This window comes from Bos indicus, chromosome 1 (genome assembly GCF_029378745.1).
Source record: "Bos indicus isolate NIAB-ARS_2022 breed Sahiwal x Tharparkar chromosome 1, NIAB-ARS_B.indTharparkar_mat_pri_1.0, whole genome shotgun sequence".
Classification (NCBI taxonomy): Eukaryota; Metazoa; Chordata; class Mammalia; order Artiodactyla; family Bovidae; genus Bos; species Bos indicus.
The window spans coordinates 127,945,485-127,961,402 of NC_091760.1; the positions used below are offsets into that span (position 1 = coordinate 127,945,485).

The 15,918-nt window shown below is 42.2% G+C and overlaps 1 protein-coding gene across 20 annotated transcripts in view; it reads right to left on the reverse strand.

Annotated features, from left to right (window-relative positions):
- The window catches only part of ZBTB38 (zinc finger and BTB domain containing 38), a 131,202-nt gene that overhangs the window by 68,520 nt on the left and 46,764 nt on the right, over positions 1–15,918 (reverse strand). For 6 of the 20 annotated variants that reach the window (XR_011567791.1, XR_011567790.1, XM_019961617.2 and 3 more), the window contains 2 exons: positions 15,129–15,574; positions 818–922 (listed from right to left, as the gene is read on the reverse strand). The gene's annotated coding sequence lies outside the window, so the exon portion shown is untranslated. The other 14 variants (XR_011567792.1, XR_011567793.1, XM_019961626.2 and 11 more) reach the window with 5 other exon arrangements.

Sequence of the window (15,918 nt, forward strand, 5' to 3'; positions counted from 1 at the left end):
TCAAGCTCCTGGAGGGCAAGCACTCTACCTTGAACTTCGTGGTCCTAGCTCTGTGCTCTGCATACCGAATGTGCATCATAAAAGTGGTCTGAGAGGCAAAGTCCTCCATGACCTGCCTGCATTTTCACCTTTCAATCCTTCACATTTATACTTTCTTACTTCGCAGAGGTAGTGTGAGGAGTGAGTAAGAACACAGCACTTAAAGCATTTAACATATTGCCTTGCACTCACACACAAAAGTGCTTGATCAATGGTAGTTGTTATCACCGTCATCTGGGGCTCTGTCTATGCCTCAAAGGTGGAGCTTAGTGTGCTGGGCTGTCAATACCTGTCGGTGCAAACAGCGTGCGTCCTGGGGGTGGACTCTTCATGTGTTTATCCTCAGCGCCTAGCACAGTGTTCCCCCTGTAGCAGGCCCAGAAGCTGACTGCACGGATGGCAATCGAGATGCAAGCTTCAGGCCTGCCCCAACTCAGCCCACTGGGTCTCCCTAAAGAGTCATTTAAACTCTCTGGGCCTTGGTGACGTCTGTGGGTCCTTCCGGCCTGAAGAAGCCAGAAGACAAGGCTCACAGAAGCTCTCACAACAGTCACTGGCAGAACTGGAACTAGAAGGCTTTCATCCCCCCTTCATCACCAGGCACCTCACACATCACGTCTCCTTAATAACAGCTTGCCTAAATGTCATTGTCACTTTGTAATCCCCAAACCTGGTGGATTGCTGGCCACAAAGCATAAGCTCCTTGGGAGCGGTTTAGTCCCTCGGAAAAAAACATTGCCTATTTCAAGTAGAGAACAAAAGACGTAAATTTGATTACCTCAGTTAGAACAGACCAGCTTTAAAAGAGTTAGCGTCTTGAGCTTTGGAAGAAATCACTTGGAAATCCTTGGTTCTGAGTCCTCCATTTCCTCCACATCTAGATCTAAAAAGAAGTAAAGCAAAAAAAATAATGTCTCATGACTAGGTGCCAAGACTGAACGTATCAGACACAAAAGTGACTTCCATCAGCATATGGACTGAACACCTACTGTCAGTCCAGCACTGGGCAAAGCAAATGACATAGGTGATTTCATACAGTCCTCAAAACATAGGAGACATCCCCCCATTTTACAGCTACATCAAAAGAGGCTCTGAAAGGTCACAGAATCTGTTCAAGGTCACAGAGCTACTCTATGTTAGACCTGGGACTTAAACACAGGTTCACCCCAGATTCCAAATCCTGGGTTATTAACCTGTAGATCAGCGTTTAAAAACTTTTTTGACAGTGACCCACCATTTTTTAAAATCATATTACATAAACTGAAAGTCCAAAGCCTGAAAACAACGCTTACTCTTGCACCCTGATATTTTCTATTTTATATTGCATTATATATTCTATATCTTCAAAAAAAAATCTGGTAGCAACCCACTATACTGATTTCACAATCCTCTAATGGGTCTCAATTCTTGCTAGAAAAACACTACCCTCAGAGATAGTACCTCACTAGAAGTTTCTCAGAAACCGCGGACCTAATCCTCCTATGCTTTTTAACCATGAGAACCTGACCGAGTCGTTGAGCTTCATAATTAGGAGAAAAGTTTCTAACCTTTAAAATATGTCTAAGGCACCAAAATACGTATCATCCATTATGGATCCTTAGAAGAGATATTTAATTTGGGCCAAAGTCCAGAATGGAATTAGTCACTTACCTATAGGAGAGGAGTTATAAAGTGGCACCGCAGACAGACTAACACCTCAGGTGATTTATAATATATCCTGCAAAAAGTGGCTAACAGCGGGCGGTCATGTTGTACCAACAGTGGAGACCTAACTACTGCCGAAGTAGGAGGCTGAGATTGCAAAGCCCTGGGGGCAGGGCCCTGCCTTTGCACTTCCCATTCAATTCCAGGGGCTTTGGTGTTCAACCAAGGAAATCCTCAGGTTCCGGATGGGTCAGGACGGGGGTCCAAGTCGCGGTCCGAGGGAGGGGAGATGCGACTGTCAGCGCCGTTCCCGAGCCTGCTGGACCGGAGCCCGTCACGTCCCCCGCCCTTGGGTGCGCGTTGGTCCCCGGACCCCCGCCCTTCAGCATAGCCTTGCGGATGGGCCACAGCTGCGGCGCAACGTGCCCGACTCCGCGGCTGGACCCCGACTCCCAGGGCGCAGGCCCGGGCGTCCGGGCACCTGCGGGCGCCGGGTCCCCGCAACACCTCGGCTCTCCGGAGTCCGCGGAGCTCCCAGCCCAGCGCGAGCGTCCCCCGGCCGGGTTTTGAGGCTCCTTCCCGGGAGAGCAGGGGTCGGGCCGGCCTCGCCTCGCCCGCCCGCCCGCACACGGCCCCTGCGCTGGCACTTACAGGGCTCGGCCGCTGCCCCGCGAGCGCGTTCCCCGGGGGTCCATGGCGCTTCCGGACCCGCGAGTCAGGCCGCGGCGTCTCGCAGCACCGCCCAGAAAATGGACGCCGGCGGCTCGGCTCGGCCGGCCCGGCCCGCCCCCGGCGCGGGGTTGGGGACGCCACCCGGCCGGGAAGAAGGCTCCTCGGCCTCAGCCGCGGGCCGGGCTCCGGGGCACCAACGAGCGAGCCCAGGCCCAGGCCTCGGGAGGACAGGGGCAGGGCCGGGACGTGGGGGGCGGGGGACACACCTCGGCCCCGCAAAACCCCAAACCCAACCTGGACGCGACGGGAAAGGTGGGGGGCCCACGACGGCCCCAGATGCCACCAAGGGGGCTGCGGCCTCAGCCTCTCTCCTCTCGGGAGATCCCAGAACCCGCCCCAAGGGCAACCACTTAGGGGTCTACCGCCACAAAACCTAGTCCGTACCAGAACCAGGCCTGGGTTTGCAGACGGGTCCCCAGGTTCCGCATCCAGATCCCAGACAGCATCCAACCCCTGCCCGTTTAAGAGAGGCAGGTTTCAGAGTAAGTCAACTGCAGTTTTCATTTAAATTCTCAGGAATCGAGTGTCACCTGCGCTTTCCCATGGCTGACAGGAGATATCTAGACAGATTTTCCCAACGTGCTGTGAAAACTAGTTCGCGCAAAAGACCCAGGCCTCCTCCTGAAATCGCGCTGACTGCCTGCTATGCTAGACCTTTCGTCCAAAGATCCAGGGGACTGCTCATTGAAAAAGTATTTACTGAGGCCTGCCACAAACTCGCCTTATGGAGGAGCTAACAGCCTAGTTAGCTATATTGTAGAGGTTTTGTTTTCTTGTTTTCTACAAACCATCCACCTTCTCCGCATTTTGGTGGTATGAGTCTTATTTTTTATATTTTCTTTTGAAAAGATGCACTCCCAGGTTACAGTTTAAAAAGATAAGTCTGTTCTTTGCATGACTTAACATCCTGTTTTTAGTTTGGAATACAGCGTTCTGCATCCTAGTTCCTGATCACGTTTTAAGATTGTGAACATTCTTACAGAAAACAAACCTGTGGTTACTAAAGGGCAAACGTGGGGGTGGGGGCGGCAGGGAAAAATCAGGAGCTTGGGATGAATATACACACATTACTGTAAGACAGATAAGCAACAAGGGACCTCCTGTATAGCACAGAGACTCTACTCAATATTCTGTGATAACTATAAGAGAAAAGAATTGGAAAAAGAATGAATATATGTATATGTATAACTAAATTGCTTTGCTTACCCCTGAAACTAACACAATATTGTAAATCAACTATACTCCAATAAAATTTTTTAAAAGTCCCAATGTAAAAGGAAAAAAAGATTGTGATGATTCTGAGGAATAAAGTAGAATACAATATTATATACAAAGTTGGTAAAACATTTTAATAATCAAGGAGAAATGTACTGACTTAAAGTCAAATAAAAGCATCATGTAATTTAAAAATAAAGACAGGGTTTTGAAGGCCGATAGGTTGGGCAACATGCACACACATGTACACTAGCCATTCCTAACTTCCTCAAAGCCAAGCGTCCTTTATTCTTTCTCTGTGGGTCACGTTCAAAAAGAGCTATTCCACTAAATTGCATTTATTAACTAATGATTTATCTTCCCACTAAAAAAACAACAACCCTGGCATGTTTTTGTGTATGCCATTGCCCATCAGAACTTCAACCAAAACCTGAGCGAACCCATTGTTAATCATGGATTCCAAACTAAAGAAATCTCTGGTCTGATTGCAACTTTATGTGTTTCCATTGAGCCTTTGGGAAAACTGCTGCTGCTGCTGCTGCCAAGTTGCTTCAGTCGTGTCCGACTCTGTGCGACCCCAGAGACAGCAGCCCACCAGGCTCCCCCATCCCTGGGATTCTCCAGGCAAGAACACTGGAGTGGGTTGCCATTTCCTTCTCCATTTGGGAAAACTAGGCATGGGCATTAGGAACCTCAGGTTGGGAAGTGCCACTATGAGGTATTGCTCTCCACGCTGCCCTGCTGCGACTGGAGGTGGGAGGGTGGCACAGCGAGGCAGTTTGGCCTTTGGATTCTGCCTGCTTGGGTTTAAAGCCTAGCTTTGTCATTTACGAGGCTACTCGCTGACTTTAGGCAAGCTACTTAACCTCCCTGAGCCTCAGCTTGCTCATCTGTAAAATGGGGCTGATTTTAATATTACACTTACCTCATAGGGCTTTTTGATAGTTAAATGGGATAATATGTGTGAAGCATCTGCATTATGCTTGTTGGTGCTGGAAGTCAAGTATTCAGAGTTCTAAGTTTCTACCACCAAGCAGTAAGAATCATAGTTCCCATGTGTAAAGCAACTTTTATGCCCTAGAAAATTTCCATGGGTAAGCTCCCAGGGTCACATGCTGAGTGACATAAAGGGATTTAAATACAGGTCTGACTGTACACTCCACTTTCTGTGCTGCTAACATGTTCCCCGTGGTACCTTGTCAACAGCTTGTTAAGGTTGAAATCAGCTCTGGCTTTCCTAAGAGGCTTAGCAAGTGAATGGCTCCTTACATCCACTTGCAAATTCACGAACAGTGGCATTTCTTTCTCATTAGGGCCAAATGTTTCTCCAGAAGTGAGTAGATTTCCCCCAAATTGTTATTAATAACTAAAATATCACAGCAACAGTTTTAAACACTGCAGCCTAAAACTTACATAATCATCCTGTCCTTCAAAATTTTCCACCCTTCCTCATAACCAGTTACATATTCTCTCTCTTAATCATTCTTCTGAGTATGGGGAACTATCTGGAAATTTCCAAGAATGTCCCAATTTGTTATAATATTCATTCTTTTCTATAAAGATTTATTCCTTTCAAAGCAACTAAGTATGATATATTTTCATATCTTTATAATACTTTTCATTTCAGTGTATTAGCAAATAAGAAAAAAATATCCTAAGACTTTTAAGTCTTAAATTTCTATTAGTAGTTCTTCACCATCTCCCCAGCATGGCTCCTGATCCTTTTCTAGTGGCCTTTTGTAGGAAGTTTTCCTTGTTTTCTACCTCATTTTGTTTAATCCCTGCATGATTTCTATTATGCTACAACTGCCTGTTTGAGCTTTCTGATTTAAGATTCTTGGCCAATTTACTGTCCCCCTTCTTTCTCTTTTTAAGGTTTCCATATTCTCATCATATATAAAAAGTCTAAAGCATGTCTCATAAACCCACTTGCTTCCTTTGTTTTCCACCATGGGTTAGGAATCTGTAAGTCATTCCGCCTCCCATTCTTCCTGTACTCTGTTAATTTATTGTTTTATTTCTCTCTTCCCCTCATCCTGGGCACTCACCAGGTTCTATCACTTGGCTTCCTCTTCTATAGTTGCTTCTCTCTTTCCCTTTAAGCATTTTAAGAAAGTCCCTGTCCAAATCTTCTATAATCCCTGCCACATTTCTGAAAGGCCTCTTGTGATGTCATGTTGAGAAGTCTACCAAAGTCCTTGCAGAGGTAGGGTGTGGACAGGGGTGGCAGCTCCCCACCCCTGGGAGCCAGGCAGGAAGTAGTAGGAACTAGGGCCTAGAGGGTCATTCATGTCCCACCTAAGTGGGGAGTGGGGGTGTCACTCCCCAGCCCCAGACTCATTGTTGTCAGATGAGAATGCCAGATCTGCAGAGTTTTCCAATGGAGCCCAAATCAGGATTTTTATATAAAATATATAAAATGTTGACCACATTAAAAAAAGAAAATGAATTTGTATCTGATCAAGCCTTTAGCTGTAACTCTAATTTACAGAAACCTCTGAGACGGAGGAACATGTAAAACAGCATGAAGGAATGCAATCTCAAATTTCTGACTGTGGGAAACTATGAGTCAGACAAATTGTTTCTTCAACAAAATTTTTATGATGATACCAAGGATGACAGGAAGAGAGGGAAGGAAACCTATTGGTTAAATAAAATTTAAGGAAATATTAATTGCAGTATGAACCTTATTTAGAATTGTACTTTGAGCACTTTTTTTTTTTTAATGACCTAACTGGACAGATTTGAATGCTGACTGTAATATTAGCAAAGAATTATTGTTATTTGTTGATATGATAATGATACTGTGGTTATTTTTCTTTTTTACTAGTTGACATTTTTCATGTATTTTTTTAGTATTCCACATTTTAAAAACTTTTTATTTAGACCTGTTTCAAAGTCATGGAAGACTTATTAGAGCAGTACCAAAAAACCCTATGTATACCACACCTATATCTACCTTTTTATCTATTTTTTTCTTGATTCATTTGTAAGTTGCAAATATTATTATTTATTGTAATAATTATTTATAAATATATAATAATATAATATAATATTATATATTATAAATATATAATAATTATTTATTGTAATAATTGTAATAATATTGTAAGTTGCAAATAATATTATTATTGCAAATAATATTATTATTATTATTATTCTATACGTAAATACTTTAGCATTTATTTCCTTTAAAAAAGTCTTCTCTCTTAGTATCTTTATCTTTTAGAGACTCATACTGATAGATGGGGAAACAGTGGAAACAGTGTGAGACTTTATTTTTCTGGGCTCCAAAATCACTGCAGATGGTGATTGCAACCATGAAATTAAAAGACGCTTACTCCTTGGAAGGAAAGTTATGACCAACCTAGACAGCATATTAAGAAGCAGAGACATTACTTTGCCAACAAAGGTCCGTCTAGTCAAGGCTATGGTTTTTCCAGTGGTCACGTATGGACGTGAGAGTTGGACTGTGAAGAAAGCTGAGCGCCGAAGAATTGATGCTTTTGAATTGTGGTGTTGGAGAAGACTCTTGAGGGTCCCTTGGACTGCAAGGAGGTCCAACCAGTCCATCCTAAAGGAGATCAGTCCTGGGTGTTCATTGGAAGGACTGATGCTGAAGCTGAAACTCCAATACTTTGGCCACCTCATGCGAAGAGTTGACTCACTGGAAAAGACCCTGATGCTAAGAAAGTAGAGGGCAGGGGGAGAAGGGGACAACAGAGGATGAGATGGCTGGATGGCATCACCGACTTGATGGACATGAGTTTGAGTAAACTCCGGGAGTTGGTGATGGACAGGGAGGCCTGGCGTGCTACAATTCATGGGGTTGCAAAGAGTCGGACACGACTGAGCGAATGAACTGAACTGAACTGAACTAAAGTATTTAGAGATAAAGTGATGTGATCTGGAATTTGCTTTAAAATAATACAGATGAGGATTTACATGAAACAAGATTGGCTAGTTATTGAGAATTGTTGAAACAGCCATGACTATACAGGATTTCATTGAAGTAGTTTTTCCATATTGTACACATGTTTAAGATTTTCATAATAAAGTTTTAAAAGATTATGTTAATGCAAGACTTTAAAGTGATATGCCATGCTTACGGTATAGCAAGTAAATAAAAAGATACGAAATTGCCTATAAAAATATTATCTCAACTATTAGAAAAATTAATGGGCATAGATAAAGGGCTAAAAGAATGCATGTCAAGCTGGTAACATTCCAAATTACTTCAAAGTAAGTATATATTACTTTTATAATTAGAAGGAAAAAGAGTAATATAGTTCAAAAAACAGAAAACAAAGTTGGCAATGGATTCAATTAAAACTATTGTTAGAAGTCAAACAAAGCACATATGTAGGTTGGACTGACCAGTGGGCCCCCAGTTTGCAGCTTTTGACTTAGAAAATGAGTCCACAAAACTGTATCCTACAGGCCAATTTCACCTGCCAAGTGTTTTTGTATAACCTACAAGCTAAAGATGGTTTCAACATCTTTAAATGATTGAAAAAAAAAAACAACAAAAGAAAAACAATATTTCATGACATGAAAAGTTACATGAAAATCAAATTTCATTGCGCATAAGTGAAATTTTATTGGGACACAGCCATAGCCGTTCATTTCTGTATCTATGACAGTACATACATTATATATAATTCATATTATATTTTAGTATATTTTAAATTTCATCAATAGTTTGTGAAAAATTGTTTTCTTTGTTGTTATATACATATGCAGATAACATCCTCAGTTTTGCCTCCACTCACAGAGCTAAAATACTTACTATCTGGCCCTTTACAGAAAAAGGCTGCCAACCTCTGGTTTAAAAGCGGGCTTCCCATGTGACCTTAAAGCATCTTGATTTAGCAGAAAGAGCACTGGACTAGGAGTTAAGCGAGGCCACTTAACTCTCTGAGTGACCTAGAGAAGTCACAACTTCTCTGGGCCACAGTTCTCTCAATACGACCGAATAAAGTGAACCTACCATTCCCACAGCAACTGAAGTCTGGGGTTCATGTTCCCATAAGAGCTGAGCAAGAGGTACAGGATGATGGCAGCATTACGTGCTGATGTGCCAGCCATGGGCAGTGCTTCTGGAGACCATGGAACTCAAACAGTCAGAATCTCCACTGCGGGTGGCTTAATGGGCACTCAGAGCAGGGCGTGGATAGGCGGGTGAAGAGCAAGGAAAGAGGCTTTGTGAGCTTCAGAAGCTGAGCTGCATGCCTGCTGAGGGCAACATGACTTTGGGCAAAAGAGTTTCTAATATTTTCCATGCATCTAAGGCCATGGAATTCTCCAGGCCAGAATCCTGGAGTGGGCAGCCTTTCCCTTCTCCAGGGGATCTTCCTGACCCAAAGGTTCAAAGTTGAGTCTCCCACATTTCAGGCAGATTCTTTACCATCTGAGCCACCAGGAAAGCCACCTAAAAGGCATATTTTGGGTCTATCTCCGGGCTGAGCTTTGTGGAAAACGAAAAGAATTGGTGAGAACACATGTAAAAATCTGCCCATTTAAAATTTATTCCAGATCCAGTCAAGTGACAGTGGCAGGGCTAGGGGTGGTCCCAGCATGAAAATAGGAGCATGAAAATAGGAGCCTTGGGACAGAGACTTTCTAGATCCTGGGATAAATCACCCTTAGTGAGGCCAATCTGTAGGCTCTTTGTCACAGCCACGGTGGGACAGTGGAGCCCCAAGGCCAACATCATGACTGAAGCCAGACAGAACATGGGAGCACCCAGCCCATACACAGCCTGCACCTCAGGGGCTCTCCCAGCCTCTTTTTACTCCTTGCAACCCCTCCTACTCTTTCTCCTGTGCCCGGCAACCCCAGCTTCAGGGTGCGGCACAGCAGCCTGCCTCCTGACTGCCCGCTTTGTTCCCTCTTCCTGATTTCCTGCACCCCCCTCCCCACCTCCTTGCTGCCCTCTCCGTCCGCAGTCCTTCCATCTCTCCACTTTGCCCCACAGATGACCATCCCACTCGCTTTCACATCGTTTCCCCGATACCTTGCATTTTCTAATCTTTCAGAGTAACCCCTCTGTTTCCCTACTACGGGTCCCCTACTTCCCTTCCACAGCTCAAGAAACAAGAGAAAAAGGGGAAAAAAATTACAAGGGCACTGCCCTTCTGGGATTTAACCACATTCTCAGCTGGTGGCTTTTGTTTTCTTGTCTCACTGGCTTGTAAGGCCCTCGGGGCAGGGACACCACGTCATGCTCGGCGCTGGGGAAGATGGGCAGGACTGTGAGGCCTTAATTAGAGCAAGGCCTCAGACAGGGTAGAAGATTTCAGCAGGCAAAAAAAAAAAAAAAAGGAATTTCAAAATATCTATTTGGCAGCAATGACCACAGGGTAAGGAAGAGGTTTATTTAATCACATAAAGAAAATCATGAAAACTTCACAGCTTTTTATGAACACAGAAAAAAAATATTTATACTGGCATTTGAAAAACAAAATTGAACCAGAAAACAAACTTCCTCCGTAGGCCAAATATAGTGACTGTAGACACAAACGCTAGTCTCGAACCCTGAACTAGAACAGCTGCAGAAGCAAGAAAACCATTAAAGGAAAAGATGCAAAACGAATCACAAGATCAAAAGAGCTATTTTCTGGTCAATGAGATGTTTGGGCCATGGCAGTGTCATGCTGGGCTCACCTAACAAAGATAAGGGCTTTGGCAACTGGTCTATGATTTACCTGCTTCCCACAGAAGCAGAACAGGGCTTCAAGGAGACCCCCCATGACCTGTCAGGGAAGGTAAAAAAAGCAGAAACATCTTGCCTGAATCACAAATTCAATTTTTTTGCATTCAAGGGCTTCTCAACTTAACATCTGCTCATGAATGCGAAAGAGTGGCAGCCCTTATGGAGGTCACCTGGCAAGGCAGGCAGACCAGCTTGGAGCAGGGCAGCCAGACATACGGTGGCTTATTAGGAGCCAAGACATTTCAGGAAGGTGACCGAGGATAAGACACAGAGTCCCGGGGAAGAACCATCCTTGCCATCGGTTGCAATGCCCCCAAAGTGAAGGCTGACCTCCAGGAAACAGTATAAAAGGCCACTAAGAGAATAGCATGCCATTCATTCATTTCTTTCTGAAACAGAGAGGGTGTACAAGTGTACCTGTCCATACAATGCCCTAGCTTTGTACACAAACCTGGACATGAGCTTCCTAGGGAGTTTTATGTCACATTTCCATTCTGTTTGGGGGGCAGTGGTCTCTGTCACATAGGAGATGCTCAACAAATATTTGAAGAAGTGAACTGACTTGGTGAAGCCCCCTCCCACTCACCCCTACCCCCACTGATGAACAATAGTCTACTCCAAAGGGCTAGAACATTCTTCAGTGCAGTGGAATGTTTCATGGCTGGTCAAATCCAAACAAAGTGGACTGAGTCAGGCCACTTCTAACTTCTGATAAGCAAAGCCCGATAAATTGTGAATCAATTATAGAAGGGGCTTTTGAAACATTCAGAAGACTTTGAAGGGCCTTGTTTCTAACTTGCAGAGCAAACCTATCCCTTTGTTCTTGGAGCTTCTTTAGCAGACGAACCTAAAAGGCACAAAAGATTTCTGGTTCTGAAGAATTTCCTTAGCATTATTTGTTCAAATAGAGAAAGATCAGTCCAAGCAGCAAAGTCTTTAGAAAGCCACCAACAAACAAGCAAAGAGTTCTGCAGAAACTGAAGCATTTGAGGCGTTAGAGGACAAAGGCAATTTACTGGCAAGATGGGACAGACCCTTCCACTTCTTGCCTTTGAAAAAAAAAAATTAAAGGAAGTGGCTCTCTCAGTGTTTTGCCATGAGTCAAAGTTCTGGAGTTCTTAAGAAAAACAAAGCAAGAGGCTTCCCAGAAATTTCCTCGCTCCAGGATTCCTTTCTTTTGCGGATTTCTTGGGTTAAACTGAACCTGTGCCTGAATTTCACCACCACCTAGGACTGCAATGTTCAGAGCGTCACTGCATCTTTGGAGCAGTGCTGGGGTGAGGCTGGGCCAAAGGCAATGCCTCTGATGGCACCAAGTTCTGGGAATTTGGGAGTCTGGGCCACTGTCTCACTGCAGGGGCAGCTTACCTAAGCCAGGCTCAACCCACGAAGTCTCAGACATGACTCTGATACAATGGCAGTAACTCATTAGAAAGGAAAGTTTGCGGTCTGAGTATGAACAACTCTCTGCCTGGTAATGCTCTCCATCAGATCTTCACCTGTCTGGATCCATCTCACCATCGAGGTTTTCACCTAAATACCACCTCCTACAATGCTTTGCCTGGCCAACCCTTCTCAAGTGGCTCTTCTCCTCCCAAAAAGATACCCTCGCTTTTTAAAACTTTATCTTCTCTTTCTTACTTGCACTTGTCTTCTATAATTATTTGTTTACATATTTATTTTTGTGCCCCTGGCCCCCCACCCCTCCACCACACTAGGGGTGGGTCTATGAGAGGCAGGCCCAGATCTCTGTTGTTTGTTACTCTATTTCTAGCCTCCGGAATATGACCGGTAGGTAGTAGGTACTCAATGTGTGTGTTGAATGTTTAATTACCAAAAAAGCTGTGAAGGATAGCATTTCCCATGGAAAGGAGCTGCTAGAATGAACCATATGGTACCAGGAACTCAAAGGCATCGTGTATCAAAAAGAAAAGTGCTAGATCATTTTCAAGATTCATCTCCCCGTATCAACCAGCCCTAAGATGTGGTCTGGGTACTCAGACCCTCTATGGGGGGAATCCATGGAAATCATTGACGTAGATCAACATCACTGTAGTAGCAAGAGATGCAATCTTGGTATTCTCACCGAGTTAAGGCTTGGGAAAAAAAATCCTATTCTCTAAAATAATAACAATAATAATAATAATATTAGATAATAATGATATATTATTTGATGATAATAATTATCAAATCTTATTATTATTATAAGATTTGAGAATTGTAGACTCCAAATCATTCAGGTAGAAACCCACAGGTCCATCCATTTCGTTTTGGTGGGAGCCAAGCAGTTGTTCGCACATTCTTTCTGTCGCACCTGCCTTGGCCTGCCCAGCATAAACACCTTAGCCAAAAAGTGTAAATGGGTGGAGCACTGCCTTTTCAACAATGAGCAGGAAAAAGTGTGATTCTCTACAATTGGCATGAAGTGTTTTTGGCTAATTTAGAAAATCCAATGATAATTGTAAATGGGTAAGTTTAGAAAAGCTTTGTGTTTGGTAAACATTTCTGTGAAATATGAAGGCAAAGCATTAAGGCAAAACACACAAAGTAATAAATAATAATTATTCTTCCATTCACTGTTCTATTTATTACAATGACAATGATACAATATACTTCCCACCCGTCTTATTTGGCTTTCAAGCTCCTTGACTTATGTTTCAAATTCTTTTAGGAGAGACCAAGAGCAAACAATGAAAAATGCCAGAAAAAAAAACCATGAGGTATGAAAATCTACAAGATGACGCAACCATGCTTGAGTTAAAAACAAAAGGATCGACATTTTACAGAGAAGTAATACACTGTTGAATCTCTCTGGCATTCAGTTGGAGGGTAAAACAATTCCATTGAATCCATCTAATCTTGTGATTAAGATTCAAATGGTTTCAAAATGATTAATTTGTACCAGCCTATCAAAATAGAAGACATTGAGTTGTAATCTTTCTGAACAGCAATAGTGTTTTAATTACAAATGCCAGGCTCATTATTTTCTCAAGAGCAAATGACGATTAGCCTAGTCCTACTGCAACTGTTAATGCTGCTGATGCTAAAATAAATAGGCAATATGGAATCAGGGCTCTGACATTTCCCTTCAGTTTACGATCTTCTGATTGATGCTATATGCAAAATGTACTTAGTCATTTTAAGTCACAGGCAAGCAGGAAAATGGCTCCCAAACAGCAAAAAAAAAAAAAGAAAAGAAAAGGAGGGGGAAAAAAAGATGTTACAGGAAGAATATTTCATGGCCAGCCCACAGAACAAAATCACTGTGAGCTGAATCGTGTTCTAATACAACTGAACCAGAGAAAAGCTCCAAGCAAGATATTTAAGTTGGCCTCAAAACAACAACAACACAACAACAACAAATCTTTAGTCCACTAGAGGTTTGATTTTACAGACAGTGCTTTGGGATATTAGACAAACTGCTAGGATAAAGCAACTATTTACACAGATGGTTGTGCATTTCAACGTTCTGCACGTTGGAGCAAACCTCAGGGAGGTTTTGGGTTTAGCAGCATCTTCCTCCTAACACACCTACAAAGACATTTCTCACAGAGACTCAGTATGCACTTATTGTGGGGGTGGGCTCAGGTTTGGGTCCGTCTCTACCGATAGCTCAGAGGTTACCTATGGAGGGATCAGGCAGAACAAGAGCATAAGCATTTTCTGATTCTGAGAATTTCTGAGATACCTTTTGTTTCAGTGGCGCTGGTGAACTCGTGATAATGAAACTACACCTTTGCACACAAGCCTTGACCAGCATTCTGGAGCACGTTACAAAGAAAAAACCTTAATTTTGAAAGTACTGAGCACAAAGGAGGAAAGAAAAAGCTCTTACTATGCAAGGTTTCTCTCTATGTACAGAATTATGGCTTAATTTTTAAGGCATGAAGACCGCATTTTAAAACGTCTAAAACCAGTTCAGACTCTCCAAGAGAGGAAAAGAACTGCAAAATTTTCATGAAACATTTGGTTTTTCTTAAGACAATCTTTTGCATATCTGTTACTGCATTTTTAAATAAGATGTGGTTACTAAGGAAACAAGTTCTGGCCCAGTGTTAATTTGAAACCAAAATATATTTGAGAAGTTAAGCTCAAAGGAAAGAACCCATGAAATAATTTTGAAAAGTGCCAGAATTTGGTACTTACAGAACCACAGCTGTATGGTCTGCAATGAACCATTCTAGGGGCTCTTTTATTCAGTGAAGCTCTCTTTCTTCTAACAGAGTCATCTATATTTAATATTTCCCCCTTTAAAAATTATAATTCCTTGTCTCCCCAAATAACAGATATATAAATAATGAACTTATTCTTGTGTATCATTTAAAATTGATTTTGGAAGCATCTAAGTTTTTATTTTCATCTTTCATATAACACGTTTAAAGACCGCTTCTTAAAATTTAAATATTTTAAATGTTTCTTATTAAGCTTGTTTGCGCTGTTCGAAATTATCTCCAGAAACCCATTTATTTTTAGTTTCAAGCTAACATGGAGCTGAATCCACAGACTTTTCAAAAAATTCTTTTGTTGTCTGATGGCGCCACACCTATCATATATATGATTTTTTAAAAGGAATCATCTCACTTTTATAGCAGAATCATCTTAGAAGTTTATAAAAGTTATGTATTTATATAGAATCTAAATAGGAAAGGCCATCCAAGTGAATACCCCCACCTCACAATTACAACTGTCTTATTTAATTTTTGTTTTAAAAGTCATATTTTAATCTAATATTCTTGCTACATGGCTCAAAAAAAATCTATAAAACATGCAAATTTCAACCTACCTGTATTGTATCACTTAATGCAGTGCTAGCATGACAAGACACTCAGCCATTTTTATGTAAAGCGATGGAGACCCACTGATTTCTCCGTCTTCTTGCTCTCAAGTTTTAGATGCAATTGTCACACACACACAAAACCATACGCAGAACAGCTTGAATGTACTGTGATCACGAGAACTGAATTTATCAACAGGAAAACAGGTTTGAAAAAACAAGTTTCTCATCCAAGGTTTCTCTGAGGCTGCAACCAAGGAGGTAGTGTGTTGAATTTTTTTCCCTTCCTCCTCTGAGAGTTCAAAGCCCGGAGCTGACCACTGCAAAGGCCACTGTCACATTTGCTGAAAATCAAACCACTGATACCAGCACCGAAAATACGAATTCAAGAACCAAGTTGCTTGCACACCATGGAGTGCATCAGAGTTAAAAATAGATTCCACCTTGCCTTCTACCTGCATAATAAACATGTAAGTTTCAAGTGTTTAATTTGATATTCACATTAATTAACAATACAACATACATTATTTAAAAGACAGCAAATGCAAGAAGAAAGGGGAGACACCATCTGGTAGCAGAGTTTAGTTGTTGTTTTTGTTTTTAGGGTTGTTTTTTTTTTTTTGGCTTTGTTAAAAAAAAAAAAAAAGGTAAAAATCTATTTTGAATGTGATGAAAAGCAAACATCCAGAAGCAAATGAATCGGAACTGAAAGGTGATGCTGAAATAGCTAAGGCTGTAATGAGGCAAAAACAAGTCTTCGCTACCAGATGATATGGCATCCCGAGCATTTACATACTCA